The sequence below is a fragment of the Etheostoma cragini genome, chromosome 1 (assembly GCF_013103735.1).
Source record: "Etheostoma cragini isolate CJK2018 chromosome 1, CSU_Ecrag_1.0, whole genome shotgun sequence".
Lineage (NCBI taxonomy): Eukaryota > Metazoa > Chordata > Actinopteri > Perciformes > Percidae > Etheostoma > Etheostoma cragini.
The window spans coordinates 13,904,648-13,921,627 of NC_048407.1; the positions used below are offsets into that span (position 1 = coordinate 13,904,648).

The 16,980-nt window shown below is 38.4% G+C and overlaps 1 protein-coding gene and 1 long non-coding RNA gene across 3 annotated transcripts in view; one reads left to right on the forward strand and one right to left on the reverse strand.

Moving 5' to 3' along the window:
- LOC117958240 (protocadherin-9) overlaps positions 1–16,980 on the forward strand; it is a 195,413-nt gene that overhangs the window by 106,589 nt on the left and 71,844 nt on the right. The gene's annotated exons all lie outside the window — the stretch shown is intronic.
- Positions 1,587–16,980, reverse strand: part of LOC117958382 — a 17,113-nt gene continuing 1,719 nt past the window's right edge. Inside the window, exons 2-4 of the long non-coding RNA XR_004659713.1 lie at positions 13,693–13,699; positions 10,496–10,500; positions 1,587–1,728 (exon numbers count right to left, since the gene is read on the reverse strand). This is a non-coding gene — a long non-coding RNA (uncharacterized LOC117958382). The remainder of the gene's footprint in view (positions 1,729–10,495; positions 10,501–13,692; positions 13,700–16,980) is intronic.

Here is a 16,980-nt window from a genome sequence, read left to right on the forward strand (position 1 = left end):
TATTTGGAATCTGGCGGTCAAAATGACCGCTCACGGCAGTTCTAGTAGTTATGGAATCCCGGCACTTCTAGTGTTAATCGAATTTAATCAAATTCCCATCCACAAGTTAAACCCACAATAAAATAATAACATACACAACATTATTATACCTTATATGGGAAACTTGTTTGAAAACTTTTAGCTTTGTTTTTGGTCTCAACCAGCTGGCTCACCAGCTAATTGCTAGCTGTGTCGGAAAACAGCTGCCTGCCGCAGCAAAAAGCAACGCTATGGGTGGTGACACTACATCAAAACAGTGAAGTTGTGGGCCGCACAGATAAATAATAAGCTGCAACTCTGTAAAGCCGAGGTTGTTTACAGATACAGGTGATACGTTTCGCTAGGTTCATCAGTTAAAATGACCCCTTTTACTTTGTAGCATTGTTAACATACGTGCAGCATACGTTTTCATGTACAATGTTGTTATTAAAAAAAATCCAATATAGCCACTATAATACAAACGTATGTGCAGTGTAAAACTGTCAGTCTTCCCAGATTGGTGAATAAATGTTGCTAGTGAATGTAACCCTAGCAGCAATTAATTTTCCTCAAAAAAGTGTTTGTTAAACAAACTTGCAGTAAATACACATATTTTGTAGAAGATAGGGTTGAATGTTGGAATGTTCTGGGTGTTCTTAATGATGCCATGCAAAGGAAACAACAATTGTAAGCACAGAACCTTTAGCACATGCCAGTCCAGTGGAGCCTGGCCTTTATAAACATTACAAACTTCAGTTCTCTGAATGAACGGAAACTGTCAAGTTCCTGTTCACATCAAACACTACTAACAAGGATGCTAATTTGTTCTAAAAGGCCACAAGCCTTGTTGAGAGTGTTAGGGAGACAGAGTGGGAGAAACAAAAAGAGATGGACTTGAAATTGCAAGGTGAAGGCACAGAAAAAAAAAATTACAGACCAAAATAAATTCTGCTCATTTTGCAAGTGAGAAAACCCACACATACTTTTTGCTACCTCATAAGAAAAATGAATAAGTTAGAGGTGTGTACATGTTTGTCATTATAGCTATGCTGACTGAAATTTGTTCCAAAATTTTAAGAATAATGAATCTTCTCTTGCTTCCCTCCCCATTCCAAATATTGTACTAGGCTCATTCCAGATGATCTGTGCCTCGCCTGTAACACTCACATCCTGTAAGGTTTGATTCCGATATAATAAAATGTTATCAGACCCATTTATCAGTTGGTACAAACTCTCCAGTTGTTTTTATTAGGACAGAGTAGCTATCAAAATGCTCCACATGCGATTTGTTGCTGATGTAAATAAACAGACTGTAGATGATACACACTGTAATTCGGTCCAGAACAAGCCTTGAAATCAGACAAATAGCAATTTGAATCAAACTAATTCAAAAACAATAAAATGTTTATATAAAATGTCATTATGTTGAGTCAACTCTGAACCAATCTTGCATTTCCTGTCATGCCTTTGGTCCGCCTGGATCTTGCATTTGATGGAGAGCAACTGCGCTCCTTGCCTCTAAAAACTGTGGCCGCCTTCATCTCGTGAGGTTATCATTATCATTATCGTTGCCTATCGTTGCATGACGTCAGAGCAAGTCGGGATCAAGTAGGTCACAAATCTAACCGGCATGCATTGGACGGCAATCACCGCTGATCGATTCTACGCAGGCCTGGCTCATCTCGAGCGAGCCTAGTGTGTTGTTAGACACTGACTTGAATTATAATAAATTAAATGAATGGCTTTACTGTGTATACTACTATGCAATCATATGATGTGATTGATATTGACAGAATATGTTTAATTATTTAAAGACCATCATTTACGAATGTCTTTCATCGTTTGTCCTAGTGCTTTGTGTGCTCCTTGGCATTGTACAGTGGATCCTTTCCCTGTCATACCAGTGAATCAGATTCAAAGTGAACTGAATTGAGAAAGACAGACATGGAGATATCGATAGACTGATAGAGTGACAGAGAGAGTCTCCATCTCTCTCTCTCTCTCTGCATGCTGAACTTCATCAGCTGACAGATGAAGTGAAGGGTTATCACAATAGCCAATCACTCTGCACCATGCAAAACAAAAGAGTTTACTCTTATACGGCTTACCTGTCATAGTACATGCTCTTGAAACAAATGTGGTATCTCCGTTCTCCTTTTTTCTCTGCGTGTCTCCCCCTTCGCTGTCTCTCTCTTGCTCTCTCTGTTACTTTGTTCCTTTTTTCCTTTTCTCTTCTTGAAAACCCTTCGTTTGCCTAATTCTCTAAGTGATTATACCATTGGATATTGAGTACGGAAACGGAGCCCATCAAACTAAATGTTTGAGAGACTGCTTGAATTAAGTACATTATTTCCCAAGACAAATAATTAAAAATGTATTATTTCTTCTGGTGTACTTGAGACAAATAGCATTTTAGGAGCCACACAATTTTACTTCCGCTGTGGTTTGATGAAAGAGAGAGCACACTTCAGATGATTAAAGGCCATCACCTCTATGGATGCACATTAATTAGCCATATCCATTTTGCCTCGGATTGTGATCACCTTCAGTGTTCAGTCTGTTCTTGCCGTGTTAAGTTGTAATATAAATCCATGTGTATCTTCGTTGGTAACACAGTTTGAAACAGACTTGCCTTGAAGACAGCTTTTCTAAAAATCTCTTTGATGTGTTTGCACTAGATCTTATGATTAGCAAGACCTTTTGGAGGCTAGAGTGCTGATATGATTGATACTTAGAAATTGATCCTCAAGATGAAAGTCACTGATAACGGATAAAAATCCTCTAAGCTATCCTCTACACCACAAAGGAATGACATTGTCCTCAGCTCCAAAAATTTTGGTTGGAGGTCATTATTGAATCTTTGATTCAGTGGCGTAGGCAGAAAAAGTATTTTGGGCGGGCCAGTACAAAAGTGAGTGGGCCCTTTTCAAAGAGACGTAGAAGTAGCAAAAAGAACAAACAACAATTTTACCTTCCAACTTACTGTATTACAACGGCAATGGCAATACTGTCTACAACGTGCTCAACCAACAAAGCTCTAAAACGTTTGTACACAACAATATAAACAAAAACCTGTTGATTTTAACCTGTTCAGAGGACAATATATTTACACCGGCAGAACCAGCAGCATTGGCTCTGCACAGCGCTGTTATAACATTAACGATTGTTTTGCACAAAGTGGCAATTAAACATAAGCAAAAACAGCAGAGAAGGCATTTACATCCTGCAGGACATAGAGTAGCCCACATCAGACAGCAATCACACATGTAACATATCCCTACTACCGCTAGCAGCGGTAAAAGAAAATAAAGAATAAAAAACTTACAGCCAAGCATTGTTTGAATTATGAAAGGTATAATGAAAAGCGTCCGGCAAGGCACCAAATCCTAGACAGTGTATCAAGTCCACGGCAGTGACAGGATCAAAGAAAACTAAAAACTACGTCAATCAAAGATAAGTTATCTTCTTATTTAATGGGGGCAAATGCATTTCTGCTAGAAGCTATCATCTGTGTTCACCATTTCTTACCAAATAGAAAGGTTACTAGGTTGCTTAATTAATACCGCAAGAAGCATGAAACCCGTTTGCCTTAATGTTATCTCTGTGAGGGCCTCCTCTGTTGCTGATGGGCTGTCAGCTCTGCTGGGGAAATATCTGCACATGCTGCAGAAAAGCCCGTCCTTATTTACACTCTATTCCATCCCAAAAATGAGAAGCCACTGTTGTTGCGGTAACTCTTTATAGTATATTGCTTAACACATCCATGGTACACTGTCTATAAAGCCAGCAAGCTAATGTTAGCTGCTGAAAGCTGCCCCGAGAGACGCCCTGATGTTACCATAGAAACCCACCATGTTCCAAAGGCATCCTAATGGTTTGATCCTTATTTTATGGTTTAAACAGTTTTGTTTTAATCCAAAGAGAAAAACATTAAAAATACACAACTACAGTACTTCTGTTACTATTTTTGTTTACATACATTTGAATATTTTCGATAACAAAACATGTTTTGATCAAACTTGGCTGGACGGGCCAGTGCCGCCCCGGCCCATTACTGACTACGCGCCTACTTTGATTGTTTGTTTTAATGTCTAAATTGTCGAGTCAGTCATTGCCTCTACGTGAAGCAAAGGGATGTTAGATCTCTATTGATAAGGGGCATATCCCTTAAATCTTTTCAACTTTTCTTGGTAGTTCATACATTCTACAGGCCTTCTGGGCCTTTACGTAGTGTACTGTGCAGATACACAAACAACAGGGAAATGGAAAATCACACTTATAAGTAACCACAGTACATACACAAAAGTGGGTAGAGCCCCTTTTTCCAATACATACCTTGGTGGATAAGGTGGATTACCTCTTTGTGAGTGCAGTATTATTGCAGAAAAAGTTGAGTTTTACTGTGCTGTATGTGGCTGACATTACACAATAAACAAACCGGAATGTAAATAGGAAGAGTTGCTGTTTATTAGTGGGTAACAGTTTCGACTCTGATCAAGACCCTGTAATGAGTACACTGGCACTGCACGATTGTTTTGTTTTCCTCAATATACAGTGTTTGTGTCACTAATTACCCAAAATAAGAATGTATATCTGTAGAATGCTTGAGTCTGATCTTTGCAGTTTGTAAACTCTCCATATTAAAAGCCATGCATTGCAATGAGTTAGTTTGAGTCAAAGCAGAGCTCTTAGTGTATTATTACAGATCTACACAGCTTTTTTCAGTGAAACAGCCTTTGGGGAATATGACAATCCTTCCATAGCCAGCGGTGTGGCAGCGACACTGATGATGCTCAGCTGACAAAGAGGAATGAATTGGCATGAGAGGTTTTACTAGAGTCAAAGCTAATAGGTATGCATGTGCATACGGACGGACGGAAATCCTCTATTCATACTTTGCACGTGACATCACAACTACTGGCTGGCGGGCAAGAACATCAGTCTCCTAGCAACAAAACCTAGTAATATAATCATCTTGCCAGGACGTCGCCAGTTTTACTTTATAAAAGTTGGTGTTTTGAGGTGAAAAAGACATGCCAGATAGCTGTTATGCAATTAGATTCACTAACCATAAACGTAACTAACAGACTCAGACACGCACACATACTGCACAGACACAAAGACACACACAGAGACACACACAGCAGGCCCACTAGGAGGAGGACACAGTCCAGTGTCATAGCAGTTAGTTAGAAGAAGTGATAAATAGCATTATTATTCTTTGAGCTAACATTGAAAATGAGTCTTCCAGACCCGAACACCACACAAGAGTTAAGGTGGGAATGGTCATGCGGCACCTCTCGTCAGTCCACAAATATACAAAAGACACAGCTAGTTTAATCGTAATTTTTTACGAAAGCTTCCACAAAGTCAACAGTCTCAAAAAGGCGGCAAAATCCTGGAAGGACTGGTTAAAACGAGACCGATAAGAACAGGCATGGCAACAATGGTTACAAATATAGGTTACATTATAACGCTGGCTGCACAGATTATAGAGAAACAGACCGCTACAATTGACTAACACACACACACACACACAGACAAACACACACACACACAGTAAAAATCATACGCCGGACGCTTTATTAGTCATTCTACATTAGTTTAGTTAATGATTGGGATATATTTTATATAATAACATTTTAGCGTAGGCAGGGTGTAGCGCTACGTAATCAGATGAAGACTTCATCACACAACGGAACAGATTAGCAAACGTTAGCAGGTAGCTAGCTTGTAGCACTCAACTTTGCTTTGATTATGAAGACATTCTTGATTTCACCTTCCGCACTTTTGTAGGCTCTCCTTTTTGGTGCAGTGTAATGTGACAGATTCTCTATAAGGTTAATGTAAATATCTCCAAACTCCAAGTCTGGTAGAGACTTTGCCAGCTTCAAAGCATAAAAAATATCCGCAGATGCCTTGTACGAGTTCCGAGTATGTTAATCTTGCCATAATATCCAATGTTAACATTTGGTGGCGTATTTGGTTGTAGTATTGGACGTCTGCAAGGTTGAAATTTCTCTGGTTAGCCACTGTTTGTCACCATTTTCTCAGCCTTCATCTATGTATATATATTATCAGGTCTCTGGTGACCATGTGACTGCAAAGTATGAATATAATTAATTCTCTTATTATTCTGTTTCTTAAACATATTAGAATGACTTGAGGGTCATGAATCTGATTGCTTTTTGCTTCAAATTTGGAATAAAAGTCTTCATCCACTTAAGACAAAGTAGAGATTTTATCATCTACTGTATTTGCTCAAGTGATATTAAAGGTAGGGGGCAGTCCTCTTGAACCTTTGTCAACCAAGTCTTTTAATCAGAGTTTTTGGAACCAAAAAAAAAGAAAAAGATCCATGGAGAGGTAGAGATAGGCATGAGTCTCATGGATGTGTGTTCTCATATTAAGCCCGTCTGAGGATGTGGCTACTTGTCAGATCAGGTCACTTTAATTGATTTATCTGCTTGGCACAGCTGTGTGCGCACTACAATCTATCTTGCTTTAGAATGCAATTTGACTGGCTGTGCTACAACAGCTCCACGACAGAAAATCAATATACAGCATATATCTATGCATATATAAGTATAGGTACATAGGTTGGACAGCATTTGTACAGTATATATATATATATATATATATATATATATATATATATATATATATATATATATATATATATATATATATATATATATATATATATATATATATATATGCATAATAGGTAGGTTTACGTAGGTGAAAGAATGGATGTATGGAGGGATGTCTTTGCCTTGACTTATATGATGATCATAAACTGTAAGTCTGGGATGGTGTAACCAGTATTTTGGGAGGTCTTTGATTCTCTGACATGCACATACAGAAGCCTATTGCTTCTGAAGGTCAGACAATCTTCAGCTACCATGCACTTACTTTTTTATTTTCCTTTACCTCAGTCATTTCTGTCTACCACGAAACCTGCCAGGGTTAGAAGTATTATACACATCACTACCCTTCAAATACAGACAGGAGCAGGAAACTGCTTTGCTGCTAGATAGAGACAGAGTTTCACACAATGTCTCAGGAGAAAGTCATCTGAATTCATCTGAACATGGATCTCTTTTTTTTTGCGTCTTTTCAGACAGTAACTTGTATCAAAGTACCTGGTTTCCAGAGTGCCTGTTGGAATATCTACTGCGCTAAAGAGATCTGCCGATCATTATTAGCTTTGTATGACCTATGACTATTTCTTAGGATAAATAATTCAGAAACTATGACATGCTTGATGACTCTTCTTGAAACTCTTTTACTGACACCTCACTTACTGTATAGAGCCTGGCTCACATTGGATTTTTGAGATCTGAAAGTTTTAAAAATATGATAATTATATCAGCCAATAGCAATTTTTTTATTTTAATACAAACACATTTAAAAAAAAAACAGTCTTGAAACATCTGCAACAAGCTAATGGGTCTAACTCTACTTAGGCTAGAACCGCTCAGGGCGCTGGTCCAGCACTGGCAGCCCACTCACTCTGACATCTCTCCATTTGTGCATGAATAGGTCCTGAGCGTGTGTGTGTGTGTGTGTGTGTGTGTGTGTGTGTGTGTGTGTGTGTGTGTGTGTGTGTAATTCAGGCCTATGTGTTGTGACTTCTAACAAAACAGAGTGTAAAATTGAAATTTCTCCACTAGGGCTCAATAAACAGTAAATCATTAAAACTTAAAGCAACATTTGAGATTTATTCCTACTACTCCATCTACAGCATAATGATTTGCTATTGTTTATGGTTATGTTTCTTGATGTCTATATCATCTTGTAACTACTCCATCAAGACACAGTTTAGACATAATCTAAATCAAGATTCGTAAATGTCTTAAAAAATATTGAGAGTGAAATTGCGGCCGTTACACAAACAGTGGACATACTATAAAATGGTGTTTACTATGATTAAGTACAGTGTATGCAGTAGCCAGTGTAGCAGAGAGCAATGTAATGTGACAGTATATATACCTTGATGACCATAAATCTGCAAATATTAAAACCAGGGTTTTATCATTAATTATGTATTTGTTAAAGCTGGCTGAATGAAATATTTTCATATTTACATTTTAATTATTCATAAATCCAGCAGAATTAAGTCAAAATGTATAGATTTATACATAGCATAATTTGTACAGGCTATTTTCAGTATATTTTACCATTGACCGCATCATACTATTCGACCTTGGTAATCTAATTCCTCTGCTGCAAAATTGAAGTCTGACTTTATTATTTGGATTTAATAAATAGTTTCATAAAAAGGTAACAGTGAAGGACAAATAGTGATCAGGGAAACCACCCTTATTCCCTACGTAATCTCAAAGTCACAGAATAAGAAGAAACCTGCAGTATCTTCCTCTCTAGCCGATGATGGGATCAATACGAGAATGGAATTTGAAATTTCACCATGTGGAACAGATGCTTATGGAGAAGCAAAGAAAAGATTATTCTACATTTCAGTGCAATTTCTTAACATGTATCTGTGTAATTTCCCTGAAACTTGGTAGACCCGTGAGTGTCCAGCTTGCTCTCCCCCTTCACTGCACTCACAGGGTGTTCCCCCATACACAATAGATAAGCTTCTGGCTTTGTCCCTCTGGGGCTTTTTGATTCACTCGAAGGGAGCCAGAACAGACACCACAAGCAATGGCAGGACATAGCATGTCCGTCCAAACTAAACACACTGTGCAGACTGAGGTCTTCTTTGCTTTAACTGATTAAACAGCTCAGAGGATGTAAGGCTGCTTATGAATAGTATATAAGTTCACTATATTGATTGAACATTTTGTTTAGATGTACAATGTTTTAAAATCAGTCATTTTATTGATATTACTTGTGTGCAGTACATATGCAGTTATTTTTTGTTATACAAAAAACACTTTGGTTTAGGTAAGAGCTACTGTATGATGGGTTCTACAGAAAGTATTAAGTCTCTGTTTTTCTGTGCATTTCACTGTGCTGCCTTTGAAATAAAAAGGCAATGAAAGAAGGGAAACAACAACTACAACTGGAAACAGCTTTAAGAAATCTGTCCTATTATAGCAATAAATTGCAGTGGCTCGCAAAGCAGAAAAAAGCAAAAACAGGCATAGGTTTGAAATTCCCCAGCTTGTTTGTCTGGCTGAGCGACCTTAATTTTGTTATATCGTACTTATGCCTCATGGTTGATACTGAGCGAGATGAATCATTTTAAAATATGAGCCAGATCAGCTGCTTGTTTCCTGGAGGTAAAAGCTTGTAAGACTGCTGGTAAATACACCCAGAAGAGAGCAAATCCTGTGAGACAAAGAAGAGTAAAAACTAGACAATTATAGACAGGTAGGGTGACGAAGATGTTGCATGTTCTTCTCAGATGTTGTGATTCCGGTTAAAATATTCCATGTTCATGTGTGCGATTTTATGATTATAAGGATTTTAAATTTTTGTTATTACTGGGTGAAAGGAAGAGAATACAAGTATAGATTAATAAACCGAAGTAACATTTTAGGATATTTTCTTGTTACATGAAATAGGATGGATTAGCTATCTTTTGGACCTCACATATTGCCAGCCCTTAATCTCCTGCCTGTCATTGAGATCATCTAAAAGTGCTTCTAGGCTGACCCAACATCCACAGTGTCTGAAATCAGAGCAAGATCTTTGCAGTTGCAGCACATTTCTGAGGCCAGCTAATACCCTCAGTACAATCTGCGGGTTTCTGATAATGGCTTGTAAAATCTTTTATCTTGACATAAACTGGCATATGCTGAGTGGCTGCACATGTTTATCTTAAGGCAACAAAAGCGAGGTCCAAACATGTAAGGTAATCACTTCAAAGACCTTTATGCTTGACTCCAGCGTTAGATCCTGGTTTCTTTCTAATCAGCCGTTGACCGTTAAGGCATTATGTGCATCTAAAATTAGTTTACAAGATGTTGCCACAGTATGGTGGGAGAAGCAAATTGGGTCTTTGCTCCTGAGAAATGTTATGGATGAAAATAAGCTTTGTAAAGTGATCCCTAAATTAGTCCAACCTTTGATGACCTTCCCTTGAATAGCGATCTGAATACTGACAGGAATAATGACACAGAGACTCCTAGTTATTTTACACACCACACCCAAATGAAGGCAGGCAGCATGTTTTTGTAGACAGAGTTTGTGGATTATGTCTTTGCCTTCATCTTTGGACATTTTAAAAAACAATTACCTTATCTTTAAATTGACTCACTAGCATCTCTCATCTGGATGCTCAGAAAAGGATCAAGCTGCCAACCCAGTTTAAAAGAAGACTTTGTTAACCAAGCTTTGGTTTGATTGTCGCCAGGCAAACACTGGAAATGATACTATTCCAGGATATGCTAAAACAACCAGTGCCTTTAGAAAAAAAACAAGCCTTTCTTTCTTGTAGCTCTTGGTAAGGTTCACATGAACAGAGTGAGGGACGAAAGACAGACAAATGTGACAGGGCATGTACCTCCCCTGTTGAGTAATGAAATTAAATGACAGCTCTTGTGCGAGGAAGGGATGCTGGGAGAGAGAGCAAGGGAGAGGAGTGGGGGGATTTTGTCCAGCCAGGAAATTGAAGCCATCACAAGCAAATTGAGTTCAGGTCCTTTTGGTGGGCAAGAGCAGACCAATCAATTTGGCCTACTACTCAGTGCCTGTCAGCCTCACAGAAGGACACCTTGGCATCCAATAATAAGAGCACAGTAAACAACTGAAGCCCTGGCTCAGTTAGTCTCAGCTAACAGCTAGCTATCCATAGTCATTTCTCCTCAGGGGAAAAATATATATATCCGTAGTGTGCACTGTTGTCATATGAGCTGAAGAAATTGTTGCATTGCAGTGTGTTTGGGTGGACACTGGTTAATGGCTATCAAGTTAAAGCATGGACCCAGTCCATGACTGAAGAGAACAATGCTTGTCATATGATGAAAAAATGTAATCTTTCATCTCACTTATCTTAGGACTCAAATAAGATAAAGAAAACAAGACACAATCTCTGTCAGTAAATGAAACCTATCAAGTCTCTCTAGGTTGGAACCACATTTTAATGAGCCTTGTTTGGCCTTTCCCTTTTGCTAATCTTTGGACAGTGACACAACAGTCTTGCTAATTATCTCGATTACACAGCAGGAACACACTACATCACAGTTCTGAGGCAACAGTCGACGAGGGGTGGAATCATACAACCCCAAAGGCCTAATTATCTCTGTTGGTTCCCAATTAATCCATTAAGTTGTTTTGGCTCAGCTGCAAAACCTGAGGCACCATTTTATATCCCAATACATTGCACCATCACACAGCCATGTTACGTGGGTTTTTGTTTTGTTGCAATTCACCGTTGATACTGGAATGCTCTGCCCTTTCGTTTACCTCAAAACTGTCTTACACAGACATGTCACAGACAAATAATTAACATTTACAGTAATCCAAAGAAACCCTCTTTCAGGACTCTATGATTCTGCAGAACATGCCACTCCAGACACTTTTATTCTGATTGTAGAACCTGGTGTAGCTTCCCAACCTCTCAGTTTCCTGTCTCTACTGGCTTACTATGATGAAGCTGGGCTGGGCTTACCATATGTAAAACTGCACTGATGCTATTGATGGCTTGCTAAGCAGTCAATAATCGTTTATGTGATAAGCCACTGGACTTGTGGGGGAGGCTGAGAAAAGGCTTCAGGGCCAAGGCGGGTTATGAGATTCATGGTGATACAGAGTGCAGACATTAAGTTTGTTTACACGCTGCCAGTGAGCCATTTGAGTCAGCTCTTGTGAATTATTGTTTGAATATTGCAGCTGCCTCTTTAAACTAATATTGTGACTTTCATCTTACGTTTTCTTTTTTTCTTCCTTGGTCCTGTCTGTCATCCCCATTTTCCTCACACCAATATTGTTTTTCTTTCGTTGCTGCACTGTCATAAATTGGTAACAAGGGATGGTGAAAGGAAAAACAATATACATCACTTTTTCACATGACGGCAGTGCTGTTTCCCAGTTGGAATATTATTTGGCAGGTTATAGAAGAGTCCCAAGTGAACACATGCAAATTTACAAACACTTAAATACCAGTTGTTCTTAGTCTGTGCCATTTAGTTTTCTTTTACGTGGATAGGGAATAAGTCTACCTATCTTTACTAAAAACAGCTGAGCTTGTGTTACAGCTTACGTAACTGGCAGACATCCTTGTTTTTCTCCCTCTTGGGATTTTAATACTAGATGCGTAATATGTTATTGCTCCAGGATATTCTTCAACAGCAAACATTATTTTAAGTGTGTATCCATGACTTGGAAAGCAGAAACACTTTGTGCCAAACTGATAATATTATATGTTATTATACAAGAAGGAATGACACCTTCGTATTATGGGGATGTGTGACAAGCCTGCGGCCTTTAACAGGGATGCTGCATCTGCAGCACTCTGATTGTGGGATTTTTTTTTAGCATTATGTGCTGGTTTTTAAACGGGACCCTTTACTTTGTAATAAAGAATATCTGAGGCGTGTTCAAACTATTGCACTAAAATGCCTTTTTTCTGCCATGCTAGCAATCTGATTTTTGACTTTAACTTTGGGATAAGTGCTCAGAGCTGCCTTTCTTAAGATGGGCTATTATTCCTGTTCCATTACACCTTCCAAAATCGTAGAGTGTAAAACTTACTCAGTCTGCTATTTCAGTTGCAATGAAAAACCCTGCTACTTTAATATTTTGGACCTGGATAGTTCCACAGTTTGGATACAATACCAGAAAACACTTTTTCTTTTCAACTTTGTCATTGAATGTAACACAATGCAGAGTCTATATATATATATATATACTGTATATATATGACATTGTCAAAAATAAATACAGTATGATGCTGTCCAGCTTCCAGATTCTTTAAATTTCTTTAAAATTAATTTCGCTTACAGTTTCCAGAAATTTCTAATTTTGAATTCTACAATTTTAGTTTTACGTTTCTAGTACACTCAAGTGACAATCCAGCAAGCAGCAGTTCTGACTGGACAGACTGTGAGCATGCACAGTTTTATTCAACTCTGTCCAAACAGAGAAACAAATGACATAGGCTACATATTGTTGCCTAATAAAATAAACCTGAACAAATCATGATATTGTACATAGTAACATCAAATAATACATAAGACTAGCATGCATCTTTCTCCGTGTTACACTCTATTTAGAAATTATGATAGTCTCATTGCTGCAGTTCAGTAATTTATCATTTTCAGCAGAAATATTGAACTAACATTATTACTTTATATACTTTATATTTATATATAACTTTAATGTAGAAAATGGAAATGGTGTCTGTAGTTATAAAGTACAACATATAAAACAATTTCTTGAAATCTTTAAAAGAAAAGTTCTTGACAGTTAAAAAAAAATGAACAGAGGACAAAGGTCTGTAAGTTGTTTCTTCTAATTTGGAGTTGTTTTAGCAGGAAATTATTTACTCATTATTTTTAATTTTAAATTGTCCAGAGAAGAGGGACGTACACGTGTTTGCTTGTTCAGCCCACATGTTGACTTCTGGGCAAGGCTGTTGGGTTGAAGGGAAGAAAGGTTGCACACTAATGATCTGTCATCCTCATTCACAATGCTTAACCGACACTGCATATTACTGCGTATTACTGCAATCATGCAGTTGTCCCTGCTGGCTTGTCTTACCCTGACCCTTACTGTACTATTTATCTGTCAGGTATGACTTCACCCATCAAAGTCACGTTCAAGGGAGTCTCCTCCCTTAACTTGATTTAAAATATGTAAATGAAATCCTTCAAATGTGATTTATAACGGAAGGTAACTTAAAACTACAAAAGGGCTATTGAGATTTGTATGCCAATGGGAATGATGATGAGAGAAGATCAGCCGTTGAGTACATCAATCTGTCTGTGCAACCTGACCAGCGGCATAAAAGGCATGGCCGTCAAAAGTAAGCCTTTCTCCCGCTGTGGGAAATCAGGGCATCCTGCCTCGGGCTCATGGTGTGAGTCCTACTGAAGCTGTGGCCGAGCGTGTGACAAAAGAAGTGCATCAAGAAAGAGAAAAGTAACCAAAGAAGAGAACAAAATGGAAAGATGGAAGATGGGCAGTAAGATCATAGAGTTTGATGCTGATAGTTAAGATGCAGCTCCATGACCGACACTGGGTATTAAAGGAGCTCAGTCTGATACTGTTAGCTACTGAGGTGGATTAACCCAGAGTGACTTGGTTAACAAGCTGCCCAGATGTTAACATGCTATGTAGCATTTAAGCATCTTCAGACAATGCTGTGTTGCAGAATAACAATAGGTTTATTTTGTTTTACCTTGCAGCATGAAAATGTCAATTTTTCTGTTTTCAGCAGTAAATCCATTAACAATTAGACAGCATTTTGAACAGAGGCTTGGCGTCAGTATGCTCCAGCGTTGCAGCGTAGCAGCATCACAGCGCACAGCGAAAGCGATCAAAAACCCTTTGCCCTTCTGGGCCAAACATCTGCTCAAAACAGTTTGAAGCATGCAGTACCTTTATAACTTGCCCCAGGCAATGCCACAATGACACCAAATGTACAAACAACAACACACAATGTCTGAACACTGAAAACAACATATTTAGCTCCTACACTGGGTCACACCAGTGTCAAGGGAAACGTGTGAAAGTAAAATAACACTGACATCCATTTAGCGATGTTATAAGACACTTTAGTTACAGATCTGTGTTGTTGAAGCTTATTTTAAGAGTTGTTTATATTTTACTGAAACAAAAGTCAGCATTGCTGCCATTGTACATTACTGTATTTAAGGGGACCCCACTGGGCAGCTAGAACAGAAATGGTGGGGAGGCTTCAGTTGAAATAACAATAGACATGCTTGTTCTCTACAGGGGATCTTACGAAAGCCTTACTTATTGTTCAGTGGGGAACTTAGCAGCATGGAAAAGGTTGTACATTTAAAGCCAACTGTCAAACCAAGAAGCAACATCAACGTTTAGTTATTTAACCTGTGACGTCTAACCAAGAGGCCTGTCCAGATGAAAAATGGAGCACCAAGGATGTATGGATAATAAGGTGTCAATGTGGATGTATCTCTAGTTTGTAGGAGTTTTGGACATGACCAAGTGGGAGGGGACTGCAACCTCTGGTACTAGGATCACTTTGAAATCCAGCGGTGCGGAGGAGGGTCTAGCGAGTCCACACAGCATTCCAGGATGGGAGAAAAACATGCTCTGGTTTATTGGCATTTCTTCAAACTAATCACAATCTCCGTACGGAGCAAAGGCACATCTGCAAAATAACCATGGGAAGAAACTTCTTTCGCTGGAACGTGCGCATTCAAAGGTTGTTTTAGTTCTGCAACAGAAAACTCAGATTGGACAGATAGTCTGCCTAGCTGTCTTTGTCTTTCTTCTGCAGAGATGTGAGGAGCAGCTAACCACAGTCCTCATAAATCGACAGCAGTTTAGAATAGCAACACAAAGGAAGACCAAGGCATTGGACATCCGGCCTAAATGAGGGTTGGAATATTTGTTTAGTGTTCTGAAGCTAAAGAAAGATTAACAACCATAGCCCTAACACTAACCCTTGATGTTCAACTTAACAAAACAGATAATGTGTGGACCTCTACAGCGGAAATTCTCTTCTGGTCTAATAATATTAATTTCATTTGCATCTCTACAGTATGTCTCTTACGATCTGGGTTTTTTTCTCTCTCTCTTTTGATCATGTGCAAATCTAGTCTCCATCCTTCTGCATGTTCACAATAAAGGTCAGAATAAAAATACTACATTTTGCTCCTTAACCCTAATCCAATGCAGAAAATTGCCCCTTTGCAACTGTACAAAAATATGTAATGCTGCTTTGGTCTACATTTTGGCTGAATGGTTTTCCATCAGTAAAAAAAAATTAACACACACACACAGACAAGTGTTCCTTTTCTGTCACAGTCTCCCAAAATGCAAACAGGCAGGCGTTCACATACAAACAAAAACAAATTATGCTCTGCAACACACTATCCACCATGATGCATTACGCTGGCGTCTTGCTTTCACTAGAAACTGTTGGAGGGAAATTGCTGGCTGCTTGGCAACAAAACAAATGGAAAAAGGTCTGGGTGATTCTTATTTTCCAGATGATTAGTTGCATCAGAAATAATTGTTGGTAAGATCATTGACCATAAAATTAATTACTAAGGCTTGAGCTTTTCCTCATTGTGACTATCCTCTTAGAAAAAAATGAAGTTTCTAATTTTCTGATGGGTGAAATGGCAAAACAGCAGGTGTGTATGGTTGATTTACAAATCCAAGGCAACGTGATGAGGATTACTATGAAGAGGCTTTGTGTGCCAACAATAATTGATGGTTTATGAGAGAAGGGTTCTGTGGCATACAGTTTGCCTATGGATTGATATGACAGTATGTGTTCATTGTATTGCATGTTTTGTGAAAACACCTGCTTTTATAGTATAAAATGTGTGCAATCTATGCCTTGTACATATCCATTGTTACAGTATCTTTTTGTTGTTGAAGCTCGCCAACTGACCCAGGCATGACATCCTTTTGCAGCCTTTTCTTATAGTCAAAATAAAAATCTAATCATAACATTGTATTTAATCCAGGGAGAAGCACAGTGGGACAGTGATTTAATTAAAATGCTAACCTACACACAAATTGTGTCCACCCACTCAAACCACATGATTTGTAATATTAAGTCCTTTTATACATTGAACACATACAAAATGCACTCATCTCTCACAAGCATGCCTGTACATGTTGTGGGTGTGCTTAGAATAGAAAATGTCACTACTCACCACACAACCACCTTCATTTTGTTAATTAATCACCGGTCATGAACACCAATATGCAGAACCAGAGTCATACTGGACCTAATATAGTGTATACTATAATTTTTAAGGCATTGAATATAATTGAATTCCTTTATTGACATTATACATATATGTATATATGTATATATATATA